The sequence below is a fragment of the Gambusia affinis genome, linkage group LG15 (genome assembly GCF_019740435.1).
Source record: "Gambusia affinis linkage group LG15, SWU_Gaff_1.0, whole genome shotgun sequence".
Lineage (NCBI taxonomy): Eukaryota > Metazoa > Chordata > Actinopteri > Cyprinodontiformes > Poeciliidae > Gambusia > Gambusia affinis.
In genome coordinates this window covers 18733889-18755481 of record NC_057882.1, presented here as the reverse complement: position 1 = coordinate 18755481, position 21593 = coordinate 18733889, and the positions used below count along the sequence as shown (strand labels likewise).

Sequence of the window (21593 nt, the reverse complement as noted above, 5' to 3'; positions counted from 1 at the left end):
GATGAGGTGGTATTTTTTGTCCATATCGAAATCATTTCACAAAAGTGCAGTGGGGACACTTTTGTAGCATCACATGAGTCACATGATCAACAACCGGATGTTGCCGCTGGCGCAAACCACGAAGAAGACAGGAAGTAACTGAAGGATCATCGTTTGGCATGCTTGTTAATGACTTATCGCGTGAAAAAATATATTTACTTGTGATTAAAAAAAAAAATTGTGTTTCTTATTTAATGGAAACACCACAATTGCAAAATTGTGTTTTTTCAACATTAGTGGAAAATTGACAAAGTTTTGCACACGTTTGTAATAGAAACACAATTATTTCTTATGTTTTTCCTTGAAAACTTTTCCAAAAGTTCTAATAACACCGACTAAGTGTGACTATTGTCTGTAATAGATCTTTAGATTATCAGGATTAGATCCTCCTTTATTTCTTTCGTCTCCACTGCTTACATTGAGAACGAGAAAAGAGAGCAGGATGAGATGAAGAGCTTGTGTAAACCTTGGGGATTTTTATCAATCAATCAATCAATCAATCAATCAATCAAATTTTATTTGTATAGCACATTTCAGCTGCAAGGCATTTCAAAGTGCTTTACATCATATCAAACACAGAAACACAATGCAACATAGAATCAACTATTTTTTTACAGCTCCTAATGAAATAATATCACAGACATAAGCAAACCTGTAAAAAATACAATCATAATACCCAGCGCAGTTATCAGAGGGACAGTGAAATATTGGTTTCCCATCAGTGCAAGTTACGCTCCACTGCTTGGCCCGGACCGTCCAGCCCTTGGTAGCTCTGAATCCAAGTGTGACTTTTCCCCGGAGCTGTTGCGACTTGATCCTCTGATTGGCAAAGCAGGAGGTCGTCGTGCCGCCTTGTGTGTGTGTGTGTGTGTGTGTGTGTGTTGTGTTGCATACCAGCATCCAGCGTCTCTGTGGGGGAGCTGCCGCTATTAACGCTCAGATCCGACTCAGTCTGGGGTGAAACTGCGCACAGACACAAGCGCTCAGCGTTTTGGGAGCAACTTTACAGGTCCTAATTGTACGCTCCAAACGAGAGGCTGTAAATCACATCACAGGAGGACAGTTGGGCCGTAGAATGATACAGGAGTCTGTCAGCGCAAATAGGGCTTTGAAGGGACTCCAGTCTGACTGGCATCCTCTGCCACTGAACATTTGGGTAATTATGGTCTGGATGCGTGTGTGTGTGTGGGTTTTATTTTCTCTGTTTACTTTTCTGAGCAATAATACATTATAATTTTATGTTGTTATTGCCATGTTGCCACACTGTTGATGGAGAATTTCTTTCTTTGGCTGCAAATTGAAAAGCTGGCTACATACCAAGCAGAGATCAAACAGTGCGAGCAACTTTCAAGTTTTCTTTTAGTCATAAATCTACATGAGAAACCCATCATGGTTAAGAACGCGCTGTTTCTGTCTTAATGTTTCGGATGTAAATGTAAAAAAAATATTCATTTTATGTATTTTGGACATATTAAAACAATGCAGACGAAATAAATAAGTATCAATAACTGCCGTGTTGAAAAAGGGGTTCACAGAAAAATTGCTTATTTATTATGCCGCGTCTTTGATATGTGTTATTAAAATCCCATAATATCTTGTTTATTTCCTGTCCTTCTGTACAATTTATTACGTGGGCAAGATATATATAAACAATATTTATTGGTTTTAATGAAAAAAATAAGACATTTGGAGAACAAAATTAAGAAACTTCTATTCGTTTTGACACAAAAACTGTGTACAAATTTCTCCCTTTTTGCTGTGTACTTTGATTTAATCATATTTTCAGGATTACAGGGAGGCAGATTGGTGCAAGCACTTTGAAATCACAGCTAGATTTGTTCGTTCTTCCTAGGCATGTGTGTGTGTTGTTGTTGTTTGTTTACTCTGTGTGCTTCTCTGCTTGAACTCCACCTTCTGAACCAGTAACTATTACAGCTTATCTTTCACTATCCAACAAAAAGATCATTGAGCGATGGTGAACTCACTAAAATCTGTTTATAAAACTTCTGCACTAAATTTTATTATAGCATATCCACTAAATACTGAGAAAACTGATTCTGGAAGGAGGAAATGAACAGACTATCTTTCAATATGATCTAAAATTCAAATTGGCAAATCAAAGAATTATTCCACATTAGTTTGGTAGATTTCTAATTTGGGCAAAAGTACAATAATCGGTTCAACCCAAATGATAATAAACAAAAACTTGCTTAATTCGGTTATTTGTAATGTGGTTCTGATTAGTACAAATGTCAGGTTGAATTTTTCAGTGCTGCATGCTGAGCCGTTTCTAACAAATATGTTCACATTTGTCTTCATTTCTGTGAATCCTGATGTTGGACTTCACAAACTGATGTTTCCTGTAAGAAAGACCGCCTCACACTGACTGAAGCCTGACTCTCATCTCCCTTCAGCGCTTCTTAAACCGGGCCAGTCAGTGAACAGGAGGAGTTGTGACACAGGTGGGAGAGCACACTGGAAATGACTCTAAACATTAAAGAATAACTAAACTAAACAAGACCCAATCAAAGAAAGAGACTAAAGAAGACAGAATAATAATGAAAACCTGACACAGGTTTTTACCTGACTGATAAAAGTCTGGATTTTACATTATTCCTTGTCACCATTTTTTTCTGCTGCCGTCTCATTTCCAGTTCCACGTGGATGAACAGAAGACTCCCTGTGCTCGACACAGTGAGCCGGTGCCTACTCACAACCTCCGACCTTTGACTTTTGTTTTGGTTCAGAGTGTGGACACACACTGCCAAGACCTGAATGGCACCCTGCCCTTCTCTGGTGATTGGGGGGTCAGGAGGTAGAGGGACTTCTGACATTCCCCTTTGACCTCTCGAGAGAACTCGTGCTGCGTGATCGAGCTGAGGCAACGTTAACAGAGAGATGGATGACCAGACAGGCTGGCGGTCAACCATCTTCGTGCTTTGCGACTTTGTTACCCCTCACAGTCCTGTGACTTCCAGCGGAGTTGCCCCGTTTAGGTGGACTTCTCCTTTGAAGCCTCGGGGGAGCAGGCTCTGAGCTCGGCTTTATTGCTGGGAAATGGATGGGTCAGGTACCTGCTGTGACCTGTCGTTAGCCTGAAGATAGCCTTATCTGCTTAGAGTCAATAAGAGCTCTGAGCTACTGGGGTTTACATTTGCAACCTCTTCTGTCGGACTCCGTACCCCATTCTGCCGCCAAGCGTCTCCTGCTGCTAGTGGGCAGAGTCCTCAGAATAATGGATCCCAGCGAAGCAAAGTAGGAGAGCTGCATGGGATTATCAAGTCCCATTAAGAAGTTGTTTGTCAGCGCCCAACATGACATGACTCCCTTTAGTGCTATTCATGCCTCCTCTGAACCGCAGCACTGCAGGAAACAGATTAACTTCTGTAATTGAAGCTTTGATTTGAAGTTCTGTGAAAGTGGGTAACTGGCTGCTGCTGATTGTCTGCTTTGATGATGATGACTCAAATGTGGAGTACTTTTACCCGCTTGACACGCAAATATAAAATGTTTGCAAGCAAACCTGCTCCAGTCCAGCAAAATCTAAACTATTTGGATGATGCAACACTGGTGTCTAAACTTGGTGCAGAGTTGGCAGTACGCAGGTGCCACACTGTTCCCCTCTTTAATTAAACAAGATAAATAATGTTTTTGTGAATACTTCATATTTTTCTTTTTATCTAATGCATTTTGTAATGTAACAAAGAAGAAAACAATCAATTATTGTAGGTCTTAGACAAAGAAAGGTACATTCTGGTTAGTTTTTGGGTTGGCTGTAAAAAGTCCCATGATGTCAAAATTAATAAAAAAATGCAAAAATAAAAAAAATCCCCTAAACATGGATAAAATTGTAAAAATGCTTTGTGTTGTACCTAATATTTTCCACTTAAAAAGAAATAAATTTGACTGAAGTTGTAACTGAAATTACAAAAAGTGTCCATCTGCATCGGTTTTTCTGGAGACCCAAATATGAAGCATAAGCACAATACCAAAGTTATTCCAAGGGTCACAAATGGTCCCAGAACTGAGACCGATATGATACATGATAATTATGAGCACTTCTAAATACCAGTATGACCCAAACGTTTCAGGTACCTAAAAATCTAAAGATGAAGAGAGTTTTTATTTTCCAGGACTCACTGTGAGACCAAGCGCCAAATGAACAAAACAATGACTCCATCAGAGAAAAATAACATTTTAGGACCCAGACAAAGTCCAGGAGTAAATCTGACAGAAAGTATGTGGAGTTATAATTTCTGAGGTATGAAACTAAGGCTGAAAACTGAATCAAAAGAGGCATTACTTCATGCACCTGGGTTATTGCAGTTTTTGGTTTTTGGGTTATGTGCAAGACATTTACAGCTGAAATGTAAATGTAACTCCTTAACCTGCAGCACACAGTTAAAAGCTAAGTTATTAAGTTGGATACAATTAAAAGCCAAAGTAATTTAGTAATAAATTACTTTTATTTATAAATATTTATAAATAATAATCTGAGCAGAGTCTTATCACATTCTAGATGCTTAAAAACTAAGTTTTAAAGTGTCCCTATTGCTTTATCAAAGTATTTATGTTCATATAATCTTCCCAGAAAGTACAATCCATTTTTTTTGCACTTTCTAAAGAGTTGAGGTAACCAACTCTCTGTGTTGATTTCTCATCTGCTAGCTTCAAAAAGATAGCAGAGTTGCGCAATAAGACCCAAAGACGTTACATACGACAGATTTTGAGCATGTAGGTTTTTTTTCTGTGGCATTGATTTAAATTTTTCTGTTACTCTCACACAAGTAATTTGCCTCTTATGTCTTTGTTGGGACATTAAAAGAGAAGAAGAAAATCTGCTAACAATTTCAAACTTGGGAAAAAAAAGACACTACACATGACAATAAACCAGAATTCTTCAATCAGTGATGCGTGAAACTGTGGTGCCGGCTCTTTGTAGGAGGACAAAGCATCAAATATCAAAACACTTTGTGTCCTTGTAGACGTTTAACAGGTCCAAAAATTCCCATTTGGTCCTAATGTTCAGCTCATTCCCAGGGAGGGCAAGTTAAAATGAGCAGACAGTGGGGTAAAACATCTCGAGGTTTTTCTTTCCTGGCTTTATTTGCTTTGTTTAACATTTCCCATTTTCAGAAAGACCATGCAGGCTGCAGCACAGCTGAGCCAAAAGAAAAGGAACTGTTGCTCTTTCTAGATTTTTTTTGTGCGTGTGTAAGTTTACTTGGCGAAACCTTGTGTGTTTTTCATTTCCATTCTGTCCTTTTTTCCATGCGCTGTAGTAAGAGGTTTAATTTGCAGATAATGCTGGGATGGATTTTTCTGACAGACCTAATAACTGATTAAACGCAGCCTGTCAGGGTGATTGGTCGTGGGTTTTTGGTTAATAACTGCCAGAGCTGTGAGTCGCTGTTTCTCCTCCGCTCATTGTGCTTTCAAACAGGAATTGAGTAAATTGTGAGTTGTCCCGATGCCGGAGTTACCGCAGCTTTTCTTCAATGTTTAGCTAGTTGTCAGGGTCTGATGATCCGTGACAGGAAAATATAGTGAAACCAATAAGAATGAAGACAATTTTTGAAAAGCAAAACAGCTGTTGGGACGTTTCATTACACAATACTTTTTGCGGTTTTTATTTTTTAAAGTTAGGATAAAGATTTCTTCTAACAGTTTATGATTTCTGATCAAAGATTGATTTTTTTTTCTTTGTTCTAGACTAGAGGCTTCACTGTCAAATCTTTTTCTGTTTGTCTAGAAAACACTCAGCGACTTAGAACTGTCAGGTTTCAGCACTTCTGCAGTGCACAGACACGGTTCCATGAAAAAAGCCCCAAACTTCTGTCACACTGATATAAAGATAGACGTGCTTGTGCAGCGACGCAAACCCGACAATGACCTGGCAACGGATTGGAAGAAGCACTCAATTTGCTCTCAACCAGAGAGGATAAATGCAGATTGAGGAATAATTTGGTGCCGTCGTTGGACTGGTGGCACAGCTGGGGTTGGCAGAAAGAGGAGTGACTCGACTTACAGCAGAACAGGAATCAGCAGGCTGATAACGAGGCCTCAGAGCTCCAGACCAGAAGAAACAACGTCTAAACAAGGAACAGGTGGGTGGAACCTCATAATTAATCCCAATCTCCATGGCGACCGGACCATTACTTGACAACTTTGATGTATTTCACTGGGTTTTTGTGATGGATCAACAGAAAGTAGCACATTCTGATGAAGAGGAACAAAACACAATATGATCTAGTTTAGGGCAACAAAGTTAAACTAATTTTTATATGGGGCCATAATAAGATCAAGAATATCCTCAAAGGGCCAGTTGTAGCAGAATGTATTAATAAAATTAACATGTTAAAATTACTGTTAATACTTCTTAAAAGGTAGCAATTTCTAACACCTACTCATGCCGTAGTTTGGTCCTGTACGAAAGAAAACTGATTGAAAGAAAATTCTTTTTACTTTTTAAATCTGCCAAAACTGCAGTTTTAAATCTACAATTATTTACAGATCCCGTCTACATAAATCAGACTGCTTTGCTCATGTCAATTAAAATATTGTTAGTTCATTTTCTAGTTGAAAAGGTAAAAATAAAAAGTAAATTAGTTTTTGGTATTGTAATTAAAAACAAAAATACAAAGAACACATAGTTTCAACTTGACATTTTTGGCCCCAATGCCAAAAAGTTTGGACACGACTGGTTTAAAGGTGCAGTCTGGTATTTTTATTAAAAATTTTAACTTTTTACATATTTATTGATACTATCACTGTGCTGTGATGGTATGGTGCAAAACAATCTGTGCAAAAAAATAAAAAATCAAGGTCCTGTGCCTTCTACCAGTGCTAACCAGGAACAACCAATCAGAGCTAGAAGGGGGGTCTTAGCGCTGTCAATCACCCTCGTCTGCACCTGCTCACCCTCCTTTGGAGATAAAGAGCTGGAGGAGATAAATCTTCTCACAAACACAACATAGTGATAGTTTTAACAAATATGTACCGTTTTTCGAACTATAAGCTGCTACTTTTTCCCACGCTTTGAACCATGCGGCTTGTAGCCCGGTGAGGCTTTTCTGTGGATTTTTCTTCAACCACCAGGGGGCTCTTCAGCAGGAAGTGAATCACTGGAAGTCAAAATTTGAAATCAAAGAAGAAAATGCTGATTTTCATTTAAAACAAGCACATGCTAGCAGCAGGCACAACGGCAGCTTATAGCCCAGTGCGGCTTATTTATGTACGTTTCCAGTTTAAAAAAACAAAAAAACTTTGTAGATGCGGCTTATAGTAAGGTGCGCTCTATTGTCTGGAAAATACAATATATAAAAACATGTTTTAAAATAAAAATATACTGCTGCTTTAAGGAATTGCAGGTCAAGTTAAAACTAAACAGCGAATGAACTCATCGGGGTGTACATGGGGACGAGGGTTCACTCTACTTCCAGGTAGGAATCCAAAGTTGTCCAAAGAGTGCAGCTCTTCCACTAAATGCTCCCACTGTCCTGCTGTGGAGCGACCAGGAGACTAAAATAAAAGTCGAAGCTTTCTTTCCCCACCCCCCGACCGCAGGTGGAACCACACGCCTTGCCGTGTGCTTGGACAAATGTTTTCACACAGGCCGTCTCCCCTTTCGTTTATTAAGATCACAACTTATGTCACCAAATGTAACAGTGAGCACGTTAAGGTAATGGGGGCAGAAATCTGTTTATTTAGCATCAGAACGCTCCGTTGCGCGCGCGGATGACTGAAACAGAGGTCGCAGCTTTAAAATATGCTCACCTCATATTTGACTTGTGCTGACCAGAAGCAGGCATACAAACCATGACCTGAAGTAAGTCAACAAACAGATATCTGGGGCCTGTTTAGGCCTTTTTTTTTGCTCTGCAGAGCATTCAGAGCTGATAGCTTCGCTTCTCCAGGGCAACTCTGACCTCCTCGTCCTCTCTCCCCTTTTCAAGAAGTGATTGACAGAATGGATAATGATAAGATGGACACAATCAGGTGGTGATTTGTTTAGGTGAAATGCTGCCTGAACTCAGATGTTTTGGCCCCTGGATGCCCCGGAGGAGCATTCGGTGCTCTTTGATGTCTCACAGGCCCTCTGTTCGCCTCGGTAGGTGGGAAAAGTAAAACCAGAGCCGCCGGCTGAGCGGTTTCGGAGCGACACTGCAGAGCCTGTTAGGACTTCAGATTTCATTGCTGCTTTGTTTTTGTTGTTGCTGTTTTTTTAAAGCGGACATTTAAATTTACGAGGTTTTGTTTGAGGATACGGCACGCCGCAGGGTTCTGCTAAACATTTAAAACAAAGCAGGTCTCTCATCGGCGTGGAGGCGGCCACGATTCCCTTCTGCACCTTCAGATGTTTAATTAAAGGACGGCCTTTAAAAGTTCCCCCAGTCAAATATTTAATTTGAAATTGAAGTGTTGGGGTTCCGTATTAAAATATTTTCTATATTAGTGGTGTTTTCATTCTGCGGCGTGGCGTTTTAATCCAGATTCCTTCAGACTCCCATGCAGGAATTAACTGAAGGAATGTCTTAATTCAACATGTACCCGCTAAACGCTGCCTGTTTTTCTGGTAAAAATCTGTCAGCTGAAGGTTTATTTTTGGTGCCGGGCATGCTGCATAATTGTTAATAGCCTGATTTATCCTCGTCCAATTGAACGGGAACCACTCTGGTGGAGGCTGCTGGAACACTCTGCCTAGAGTGTTTAATGTGTTTTAAAGCTGACTGAGTCAGATTTCAGTCTGCAGTTACAAGAGAAGAGCGCAGCCATCATCGTTTCGCATCAAGTAGGTCTCGCGTGTTGGAAGCCGTTGTCTACATATTTGTTAAGACTGTCACCTTGCTGTGACAGAAAGATTTTTTGTTATATTTATCTCACTGTGATTAGATCAATCTCCTCCCTGAACTACTAGTGTTGTCTGAAGAAAGGCACCACTCCTGACCAAAAACAACCAATCAGAGCCAGGAGGAAGATCTTACCACTCTCATCTCACATTGCTAAATGTGCTAATAGCAGAAGAAACAACTTACATTTATAAGAAAACCATTTATCCATTATAAAGTCATCCGTGGCCATGCTAACTAGCCTGAGCATTTACCACAGTCAGAGAGCAAGGTGGGAAAAAGAACGGCAAGTGAGCAGCGGCACACAGAGGATGATTGAGAGCGCCAAGACCCGCCTCCTGGCTCTGATTGGTTGTTTCTGGGAGCACTGGGGAAAGGCAGAGGAGCTCAACTTTTTCACAGACTATTTGTGTCATACCAAACTGTCACAGCATAGTGACAGTTTCAACAAATATGTAAAAAAAATATTGTTTTGTAGAAGTTACATACTGCATCTTTATGACAGCACTCTGAAAACAAAATCACTTTCACAAGCATGGCTGAATAAAAACAAACACAGCTGTTGTTGGCTTTGGTGGTGAAGATAGAGGTACAGTGAGGGGCGGTCTATGTTCCACCCCTCACCTATGAGCATAGATCCAGACCAAAAGAACGAGGTCAGAGTCATGTTGCCACCAGGGCAGAGCTTATTCAATGCTGGCAGCACGTTCTGATTGAGGTGAAGAGTTTTGAACAACACACAGCAAAAAAACAAAAAGTCACTTCTGTCCAAGACAAACATCAAAGAAAGGGTGACATTTTACAGGAAGTAGAAGGACGGATGGCAGGAACGTGGATAGAAGTTACTGTATTTTCAAAGACATTTTAAACAATTTCTATATTAATCCAAACTTTCACATGAAAGTTGTTTTGACTCATCGTGGTCAGGTTGCTCACGTATGATAACCCTCCATTGTGATTGAATCACTTTGAGATACAGTTCCTCCTCAGTGAAGCTTGATGGCAATCATTCCATCCATTAAACCAGTTATCAGGTTTCAGGAACAGTTATTTTTTGCAAGTTGGCTTTTTCTTCTTAATGAATTAAAGAAATCCTCATTTAAAACAGGTTTGCATTTACTCAGGTTTTCCTTTTCTCACATTAGAGTCATTTTTGATGATCCGAAACATTTAATTGAGACTAAAAGCAAAAACAGAAGGAGTCCGTCAGGGGAGAAATATGTTTTCGCAGCGCTGCATTTGTTGGTCCTGGCAATTCTTAAGCTGCAGTTGTCAAAAAAAGCAAACATGAGAGTGAGACCAATTTAGAGTTTGATTGAACAACCAGAATGGAATATCACTATTAAATTCTAAAAGGGAAACTTTAACAAGTGCGGGGACATTAGAGCACATTTCAACACCTTCCTGAAAAAGGCCAACAGTGCTCTTTATTACTCGAGACTCATTCTTTGGTCAAAGGCATGCCTGGTCTATTTCAGACGCCGCTGCAGGTCACATGCAGGGGACCTCTTCTTTTTCCTGCAAAAAGCCACGCCAGACATGAGGGCAGACCTTTAGCAGGAGCTAAAGGAGGAAAAATATGGAGAACAGCTTCAGAGAGACGATATTACAAAGCAGACGCACTGCAGAGGAATGGAAGGTGATTAAAATAAATTAATAAAACATGTATCGGTACTAGAGCGACGACCTATTTTATTATTTTTTACAGCCACAATTTTTATTGGTGTAATATTGTTTGCTAAACGTTTAGTGGTATAAAGAAAATAAAGTTATATTTATCCTAGCAACAGTTATGGCTGACAGTTTTACAACTGATTAAGTAAAAAACAAAAAACAAAAACATTTTAGAAAACAGGTCATAAAAGGGGTTTACAAAATAAAATGATTTAATCTAAAAACAATCTAAATGTTCAGCTTAAAATCATTTTTTAGCACATTTTCTCTACAGTCACAATTTGGAACAAAGCAGAGTCAGAGCTGGTTAGAAAACTCTTTAAAAATTTAAACTGTTTCTAAAACATTTATTGTTCACAAAATGAAAGTGATGACCCAAGTTGTCATCAACAGGAAGTTAACATTCAAGGAAACATTTGAACCTTAAAACCAGAAATACTTCTTTTTTTCTCTCTCTCTCTTTTGAAAAATGTAAGAATTACGTTGTGTTTCGGTTTACTTTGAATTCGAGCACGTCATCGTACTGAAAGATGCTAAATATTTTTAAAAGGTTCTGACCCAGCTGAGCCTGTTCCCATCTCAAACTGGATTTTAAAGCATTGAACACCTGGTGGTTCCTGTGGTTTTCTTGTGTTGACCTTGGTCAGTTTCCTAACCATGTAACCACAGAGGTTAAATTACTGCGATGTAGCATACCAGAGCAAGACAGCCAAATATTTTCCAGTGAAGTCCGTAGAAACCAAAACCAAATTAAGAAGAATATTGGGCAAACTTCTGGCCAAAATTTGTCCTATTAACTTTATAGACCAATAATAAGCCAGTTTGCCCCAAGAGACTAAAAGCAGAAGGCTGAACTGATCTCCAGATAATTATGCTTCAATATATTTTTATTCCACCTTTTGCAGCCGGCCATAGTTCATTTTCAAGTTTCACACTGACGGCTAGAAATCCTGACATTTTCAGTGGCACGTGAGCGAACCATGTGCTCTAATTGACTTTGTGGTATTTGAACATATTACCAACCTGCAAGCCGACGAGGTCAACGTTTTTCTCACAGTAAAAACACTGAATACAAGGGAGCACATTGGAAGTGTAATGGAGTAGACAGGGATTGGCTCTGCAAATCTGGAGTAGGAAAAATCTATAAAATGCATTGCCAGTGGATGACAGTGTTGAAAAGGAATTTGGTATTTTATAAGCTTTGACACTTAGAGGGTCTTTGTTTGTGAGGAATAGTTATGCTCCTATAATGAGGCTGAAAACAATTGCCTCTGTTTACAGATCAGACATTTCTGTCTTATGAAAAAAATGTAAGAAAAAATAAAAAAAGGAAGCAGATCCTCGTCTAGTTTTATGATTCTCCTGACATTTATTTTTTAAAATAGTTACACTTGTAGTACACCTTTGGGGACAGTAAACTGTATTTGTTCATACCTGACTGAGTTTCCACCATAAAATCCATGCAGTTCTCATGTTTGATTGTTCTGCTTTTTCTCTTTTTCAGTCATTCATTTGCTAATGGCTTTGAGCTGGGTTTGGGTCTGTCCATTTTATACCTGTATACATTTTCACTACTGCTATTAATCAGAAATTATTAATTATGATTTAATACCGTGCTTAACTTTTTAAGTTTGAAAAGTTTTCCAGGTCTTCATATTCAGGATTGTGTTGCGTGTTGTGAGTCGTTAGCGACTAATTAGCCTCTAGTTATGTTTCTTTCATAAAGCTGATTAGTGTTGTTGCTGGGTGTTATTGAGGTAGATAATATTGTTATCAATTAGATGAGCTTTTGCCCGTTACATGGATATGCAATATGTCTATATTGGTTGTTGTATAGCATGTGCTTAGATTGATCTTGTTAGCAGAAGTGCTGCAGGCCCCATATTCGAGGCTGCTAGTGAGAAGGGAGAGACTTTAAACTTTTCAGTTTAATCTCGTGCGTTAATGTGCTGATGTTGACATGCATGATATTAAACATTACATATCAGTCTATTTTTGAATCAACTTAAGTATTTTGACACATTGTGGAGATCAATGAACATAGACATGTTCAAATATCACACCGTTTTTATCTGAACTCTTTGCATTACACGCTATTCCTGTTAATATCGGTTCTGATCACTGAGTGGCCCTGTTGATTCTTCTATAATAGATTATGAACCCATGTTTTACCGACTCCCAGGGGCATTCTGGTGGATATTTCTATTGGAGTCATATAAGCACGTTCCTTGAGTAGAATTTAGAAAATTATTTTAATTTATCAAAGTGTCTATTAAATGTTCTACCTGCTTTATTCTCAAAACGTCACGTGTTTGATGATCAAATGGTAGATGTAAAGTAACAACTCAATGACTGCAGGGTGTCCAGGACTAGTGGCTTCAAAACAAGCCCACATCTTCATATCGCCTCACCACTGCAGATGGTCGAACGTGTTTTTGGAATGGTAACCTTGTTGGTTTTGACCAAACATGGAACTGTGAGTTATGGCTAAACATCTCAACGTTGGACATTCTCCGTCCAAATTTCTCAGTCCAGATGCTTTTGTTGGTTTCTTCAAATGTTTTAAATCTAACTTTTTGTTGACGCATTCTTTTTAGAAGAACGTAGACCTTTTCCAGCTCCTCTAAACAGTCCATACTTCATTGTCTTTTAAAAAAAAATTATTTCACTTTCATCAGCTGTGATATTCAACATTCTCGGAGAATGGTTTGGAGAGTCTGAGTTGGAGCTACGGTTTGTTTTGTCAAAGCGTTTCACTGTTTGAACTCATAAAGTATTTCCTGCTGAGAAGATTGGCAACTGTCTTAAAAGTTTCGCCACATGTAAATGATCTCTTACTGTGAAACGATGGGTTTACGACTGTTGGGAGTTTGCATTTAAACTTTCCCAAATCATTTAGGATTAATTGTTCATGATCATTGCCACTGTCTTTTCTTTTTGCCTGAACCCCTGATGACCCAAAACAGCAAATTAGTACACCTTCTAAGTTTTTACAGGTTATCTCTATTGCTGATGTTCAGTCAGTCTGTGAGTTTTGTTGCCTACCTTTGCTGTAGAAACAGCATTTGACTTTCTAAACTGTGACGTAGTTTCTTTATAATAATGTCTAATAAATCTGTATATGTGATATGCATTTACGACTGAGGACCATAATACAATACAGTCAATAAACTTGATTTATAAGTCTAGAACAGTGATGCAGAACACACCCAGTTGGATTAGGTTTCAAAGAAAGGTGTTTCATTGTTTTTTGAGTGAACGAAGCCCTGATATATGAAAACCATCTGTACATTGTTGGGAGGGAATGGTGGACGAAACACAAGTGGATGGTGCCATCAGCGACCTGGCTCTACAGTCTGCAGCAGAACGTTTCTGACCTGTCTGCGTCGTGGGAGCAGTATGAATAGCAAGCATAATTTGTAGAAGATGGAATCGCGTGGGATGCGTTTAAAGTTTTTACACGTCGCGGATTGGGAGCAGACTTCTACAAATACGTTTGAACTCCAACAGATCAGAGTCCAAGTGCTTCCCGATGTTGAAGTGCACGCAGACACAATGCCATAACAAACAAGCCGATAGCCATCTAGGCGGCTTCATCTCGCCTTCCGTTCCCTTTCATGCCAAAGAGCAAATAGAGTTGCATACTAACTGGAGGTTTTACAGCACGCCATACGTGCTACATTACAGATCCTGTTTAGAAAGCCATTTGTTGTAGCGTGAGCTTATTACCAGCTTTGCAGCCTTTTTGCAGCATTTTCCAGACTTAGACAGCAACGCCTGCTTTGTATTTGATCCCTCTGTTTGTACTGTAGCAACAGCCTTGTTTTGTACCCTGCATCAGCTGTCACTTGCATGACCTCTTAATATCGCCGAGCTGCAGGCTTTAATGTCCTTGTGAGTCGGTGTGTGTTTATGTGGCTCTGGCCAAGACCAAGTAAACAGCCTCTGTGATGGAGCCGTGATCCCGTTGTTCCCTCTGTGGGTGAATCCATATACAAACATACATACAGTGCCTTCCAAAAGTATTCACACCATTTGAACTTGGTCATTCTTCTTGTTACAACCACAAAACCATATTTTCAGTTTACGGATACATACGAAGCGCACCATCAATCACAAGACAAAGTTTTGAGTCTTCACAGTTCAGATCTTGAATTAATTTTACAGCAAGTCACAATCGAAACAAGAACACACCAACAAGTAATATTTAACCAGAGGGCGTGGCACTAAATCCCACTGCTTCAACCAACGGAGGTTAAAAGCACAAAACTTGTCTGTCAAAAAACCCCAAACTATTTCCATCAACTATAAGGTGAACGACCACTTCCTCTGACAAAATCAAGGAGGGAAATAGCCTGAAGGAAATCTGATGAAAGGGGTTTTACGTACTCAGTCCATCATGTTATAAAATAAAAGTACCATTCTAACACATGAATGCTCATTGTAGCTCTAGCTGAATGTTTAGTGCTGTTTTTCTGCTGGAAGGTGAATCTTTAGTAACCAGTTATCTTTCAGAGCTTCTCTTTGTTTAGCTTTGTCCGTCCTCTAGTCACCTCTGACTACGTTCTCTGTTACATGCTGGTCAAAGAGGAGGGGATTCTGCAAGTCAATAACTCAATATAATCGGATGGGTTTTCTAATCTTTTAAAACTAATCTGAATAATAAACTTTTAAATGATGAACTGATTAAACTCTAACACAGCTCTCTCTCTGTGTGTGTGTGTGTGTGTGTGTTGTTTGCCTTTGCGTGTCCGCTCAAGTGTGTGTTCCAGTTCAAACCTGGAGGTTGCTTTATTGGCGTTTACACTGCCATGGAAAGTAAAAAAATAAAATAAAATAGCTGCGCTGTTTTCCACCTGAAACTTGAAAGGTGGTCAATGTTGTTTTAATTAAAGTAAAGGAAGTTTCTCGCCGTCACACACTAGCTGTCTGTGAACACACGCATGCACTCTTTCCCCCCACACATGCTTTCCACTTGTGGACCTGCGGTGCCGACCCGTTCTCGTCTTTCTAACAGCCCGTCAAGGTGGCCTGCGGCGCGGACAGCCCCTTCACACTCCTCTGTCCTTCACAGATCTCATTACAGTGTTTTATAGCGAGGCACGCTGGGTTTTCCCACGCTGGAAACTCGCACTTTTGTCAAGGTTCAGCTGAAAATCCATTAATTCAGCCTCCTGCATCTTCTGCTCCTACAGGCTTCCATCCCTCTTGTTTATAGTATTTAAGACACGGACCTCATTCCTTGTGTTGCACTAAGCAGACAGTGGAGAGCTGCAGGCCTGGAGGTCTGCATCTCATAATGTTAGAAATACTAATTTAGAAACTGGAAAAGAATTTTGATAGTTTCTGACTGAAATCTCACAGGAAGTGTGCGTTCCAGCTGTGACGGGCCACACGAAATCAAAACAGGAGATTGGAGAGGCGTTCGTTAATTAGAATTTTTGCTTTTCTCTGTGTGTCAACGCTGGTATTTTTAAAGCAGTTCATCAGCAGCTGTCACCCACCTGGGATGAGTTTGTGTGTATACGGCTGCATGCGGGTGAGCGCTGTTATTAGTTCATGGTCGCCTTCCTGGCTCAGCAAGCAGTGACGGCCGGGTGGGTTGTGAAAGTGAGCCAGCCCACACACACACACACACACACACGCACACACACACACACACACACGCGTACGCATTCTATGGTTTTATTAGCCGTATGGGTTACAGAGGGTCAGAGTATGACAGTGTATTAGGACTATGATACATAAAAAAACAGGATACATTTCCAATAAAAAAAAAAAAAAACACTCCTAAATTTTCTAGAAAAAAATACTATAGTTTTAAATGCATTATGATCTCAATATGAAAATTACAAACAAAAATGTAAAATATAATCTCCCTTCTTTGAAAAACACACAAAAAACATAATTCCAATGCTGCAAAGTAATACATGCCATCTTAATCGTATTGCTTATGACAATTATTTAATTATAAATAACCATAGTTCTTGGTAGTTTTCTTTAAAAAAAGGAACAAAAAATGTTTCTAATCCAGTTTGTTACCAGCCTGGTCATGCCAGCAACCAGTTTCTCCAATGCTGTTGAAAGCTAGCATTGTTAATCTGTGTCAGACACTTTGAGATTTTCTTATAAAATTCTCCCATATTTACCTTTTTCCATCTTCCCACCCACTCTAACCAGCTTAAAGCTCCTAAAAGATTCCCTCAGCATCATTCCTCCTCTACCACGTCTCACACTGTAGACGTCATTCTAAGACTGATGTACAGGGAAAGTTTCCACCACGTTTCATGAGTCCTATGATTGTGACGAAGTGTCAGTGCAAGGGGTATCAGCAACTTTAAAATCATTTTATTGCTTGTGGCAAGCTGCTAACAAGACTTTTTATGTCTTCTCTGCATAACAATGACTTTCTTCTGCAATAAAATATGTTGTAGTTCGTACTGAGACAAGATGTGAACAAGTTTAAGAAGACTGAATGCTTCTACGACGACCAACATGGGGCTCCAATCTCCAACAGTACATAAAACAATATTTAACGAAGTGTTGAAATAAACTGGGTTCTGACTGATACCACTAAGTGATCTGATAAAGAATGTTTTTACTAAAACTGTGTTTGGAACCCCTGACCTGTTGCACAGGCTGATCTGGAACAAGGAGGCGGAGAGCGCCGCGTATACAAAAATAATAATAATATGCTTCTCTGCAGCTCTCGCTGTGTAAAACCTCAGCCTGCTGCTCTCACAGGGGCAAGAGTGAGTTCCTGACTGGAGATGCCTCAAGCTGCTAGTCTGAGCAGCAAAACTTCTTTAAACAAACCTCTTTCTATCGTCACGACTTATAAAAATCTGGGATTTACTCTGGATTCTCACTTGATTTATCATGGCCATGAACGAGCCTTGTCTACTAAGCTCAGAGTAAATGTATGTTTACTCCAATATTAGATCAAATCTCACACCTTCTGTTTTGAACACTTATCTTCATGCTGTAATGCTTTCAGCCATGCTGTCCTGTCAACCTGCCTGCCCTCTCACTCCCAATGACATAGATGGGCCCCACAATGCAACACTCATAACAAATGTCCAAGCTGCTATGCTAAGCTAGCGGAAGCCACTGTGCTTCTGCTAGCTTAGCTATAAATATACTTGTATTGCAGTATTCAAACGCAGCTGCAAGCTGGGGAAGCCATTAGTTAAATCAGCCAGGCTATAAATGTTGAATGACGAAAGGTATGTATATTGTTTTATGACGTTATTAAGCTCCGGGTATAAACTGTAAGCCTTATTCAGATTAAGGTTTGGCTCCAGGGTAAGAGGAATGGCCATATGTAGTCCAGGTGCCATTCAGGGTTTGTTGTGAGTTCACAGTGACGTATTTGCTTTGTTTACTCAATATTGGGTGCTTTGGTGCCACAGTTATAGATATTGTGAAACAACTGATCAAACTAGATGTTGGTTGTTCAAACCTTGTAGCAAAGTGATGCAGCAGCTTTCTACATCTGCCTCTTTGCTTCTGTTACTCAGGGTTACCTTTCCACACCCCCCTGCAGTGGTGTGATGTTGGATATATGTTTGTTTTTCATGTTCTGCAGAACACGAACCTGCTGTAAAACAGCAATTAAATGACTAATCAAATTGATATCTGTATATAGTCGACATGAGGTGAAGATGAGGTTTATACTTTGCAGGGAGTTGTCACAGCTGGTCAAGGGAGCGGCGATGTTTAACTGCATTTACTAAACTCTTCTGCCTCACTATTGCATTTGCTCTCTTCGCCTCTCTTTCTGTTCTTCCTCCCTTCCTTCATGTTGTGGGTTTTCATTCTGAATGTCCCTTTTATGTTCCCTTCATTTTCAGCTGCTCCACTGTCTCCTCTGCCGTTTTCCTGCATTCCTCTCCTTCCTTTTGGGCCCTTGCTCACAAATGCATCAAACTGCTGAAGTCAAGGCTCTTCTTTGTAAATTATGTAGCTGTCTCATGCGGCGACAGATACACACTGAGATGCTGATGGCGGAGTTGCACACTGATCTCGATGTGTACACTTTGACAGCTCTTAAACACCCTGGCTCAGTGGTGACAGGCCGCTGCATGCTGAGGCTGATGGGACAGTTGGAGTCACAGCAACAGATGGAAAATGATCCCTCAAACTTCACATGCCTGAACGATATACAGCACTCAGCAAATGTATTGATATCCCTGGAACCGTTTTGGTATCGATATATTGACATTTTGGATTGATCTGCCCACCTTTATTTAAAATGTCTCCATTAGTCAGGGTCTGAACATCATTATTAGACCAGAACACCTGGTTCTGATCTGCTCTGCATCCCCAGAACCAAAAGAGGAGAAGCAGCATTCAGCTTCTATGCACCACAAATCTGGAACAAACTTCCAGTAAACTGTAAAACAGCTGAAATACTGTCTTTCTTTAAATCTCGACTAAAAACACACCTGCTGTATTTGAAACATAATCAATTACGAATTTAGTGATGGCACTTGACTTAATGTCATGTTTTGATTGTTGATTCTATGTTGAATGACTGTGTTTTTGTGTTTGTTATGATGTAAAGCACTTTGAAATGTCTTGTTGCTGAAATATGTTACTCAAATAAAATTTGATTGATTGATAAGTCAGAAGAGGAAGGTCTGAGTGAGAGATAATAATACAATCAGCCAAATTTGGATCAACCTGATTTAAATTTGGTTGCTTTTCACTCACCAAACTGTTTCTACCCATATTGTTATCGCGTTGGTCCAACAGCGCACCTAGGTGAATTTTTACCTGCATGACCTTCCTCTCTCTCCTTCTTCATGTGATTTCCTTTTTTCCGTTTATAAACCCATACACCACTAAGCTGCCATCTTGAGACTTGATTTACTTCCCCTCTGAGCAGAAGGGAGTCCCACCTGGGAGGATGTTTAGGCACCGGGGGTGTGGCAGGTAGCATGGTGTTACACCGCACGTCCCCATGGACCACACTGCCACCCTGTTGCACTGATGTCATCTGACATTCACACTACCTCATACCCTGCAGAAAGGACGATCCTGTTACCATTCAGAGAATGGAATTCAAGCAGAGTAAATCCTCAACTGTAAAAGAGTCTCTCTGGATGTTATTTATCCTCAAGCCAAGGAAGTTCCCATGTGAGCATGAGGCATTGAGGGGTTAACTTAAAAATCCTCCTTATTTTCCTTACAAGGTGATTTATTTCTCAGACTTAAGTTGTAGCACATGTGTCTCACATGGACACATCGGATATGGCTGCTGCCCCAGCGCTGTGAGAATCATTTGTTAAAGGCCCAAAGGGGTCAGGAGAATTTTTAACCCTACAATCAGCCAAGCCTGCCGGCTGTGACATACATATCACTTGTTGGACATGCATGCTCTTTGTGTTGTTCAACGAGCGCAAGCCTTTCATTCGAATGGCCACAGCTGTCACGCTCTCATTCATCCTTGTGTACCAACAGGCAGAACTTGAGAGCCGGCGACTGACAATTGGTTTCCTCTGCGAGTCAACAGTTCAGCCTCTGATCCCTGGCGTCGAACCACAAGGAAATCTGGATGCTGCCTAAGGCGACCAGCGCACCAGGGCCATTACGTTGGACTGCAAGGGACAGCAATCAGGATATCAAAGCCATTTTGAGCCTTAAAATACATCAGTGCTCCTATTGAGGGTGCATTGTTCATCCCCATCTCCAGTATCCACTTGGCTTCTATTCTTGGCGCTGTTGTAACTGGGATTATGGTGACATGTTGCCTATTGTGGCTCTTTTTTCAAGAATACCTCCGTTCCCGCAGGACAGCAATCTGTGAGTCAGTGCAAGGTGTCTTTACACGCGCTTTAGAGTTCAGCAGTTGTAGAGAAGCTTCTATGGTTAGCCAGTAGCTAAAGGTAGATGTCAGCCTGTTCATTAAAACAAATGACCCAGTAGGGCCCAGTGACCTAACCTCAGTCCTATAGAGAATGCCCAAAGTGGGCAGGAAAACAATTATTTTTAATAGGATATGCCATTTCTGATAGGAAGAACTCAAATATCCAGTCAAATTTAGTGCAGGACTTTGCTAAAAAAAGAAAAAAAAAGAAAACACGAGTTGTTTGAAGCTCCATTGAGGCTTTTGTGAATTGCAATGTTTATTTATTTTTTTTATATGTGTTTTAAATTATAATATTCTATTTCTACATGTCATGTTCTCAGTAGATGTAAGTGAGAAATCATCATTATTAGCACAAATAAAGACTTGAAAACATCGGTCTATGTGGAATTCACTTATTGAATTTGTTATGTTTGGTGAGTTTTTGTCTGGACTAAAATGCACACAAGAGAAATAAATCGTCACGAAAGGAAGAGAGCCAGTGGAGAATAATGAGAAGTGGGGAGCTTAAAGTATGCTGAGCGAAGGTTGAAATGACAGAGACCAGAAGAGCTAATCAAAAGTGAGTAGATGCAGCTGGGGAAAGGAAGGAGCCAGAGGTAAACGGGGAAATGAGATGCAGCCGGGAAGAGGAGCTGAATGGAATATAGTGAGGAGAAACAAAGAGAATGAAAGGAAAACCTGAATATAATCTAAACAATAAACAAAAAGAAACACTTGTCTAAAGAAACAAGTCCAACGCACAAACAATGAGAATAGATGAACACATAAAGAGTAAACTAAAATGACAAGATATATGAAAATAAGTAATAAATGATCAAAACAAAAACACTCATTAGACCAAAGAGTCCAAACAACTAAAATAAATGAACTTGACAGGACTTTAACAAAGCAGCCAGTAAATCTAATGAACTAATTTAGTCTGAACAAATGTAATTTGCCTCACAGTTTGTTGTCATTCACTCATTTGTCTGACCTTAATATTTCCCTCTCTGGCATGTTTGTGGGTGGGAAACATTTCTCACGTAGATGGGAGTTTAGCTCTTAAAGAAGGAAACTTTTCTGGACCCCAGTAAAACTCTTCCAGAGAAGATTCCCACCACACTGTCCATGGCAGGAGGAAGATATATCCTGGACAGACGAAGAAAGCCAACTGCACT

The 21593-nt window shown here is 40.0% G+C and overlaps 1 long non-coding RNA gene across 1 annotated transcript; it reads left to right on the top strand.

Annotated features, from left to right (window-relative positions):
* Positions 1-5393: 5393 nt before the first annotated feature.
* Positions 5394-20777, top strand: LOC122844878. Its single transcript, XR_006372946.1, has 3 exons — positions 5394-5496; positions 5792-6146; positions 20028-20777. It is a non-coding gene; the product is annotated as an uncharacterized LOC122844878 (long non-coding RNA).
* Positions 20778-21593: the final 816 nt, after the last annotated feature.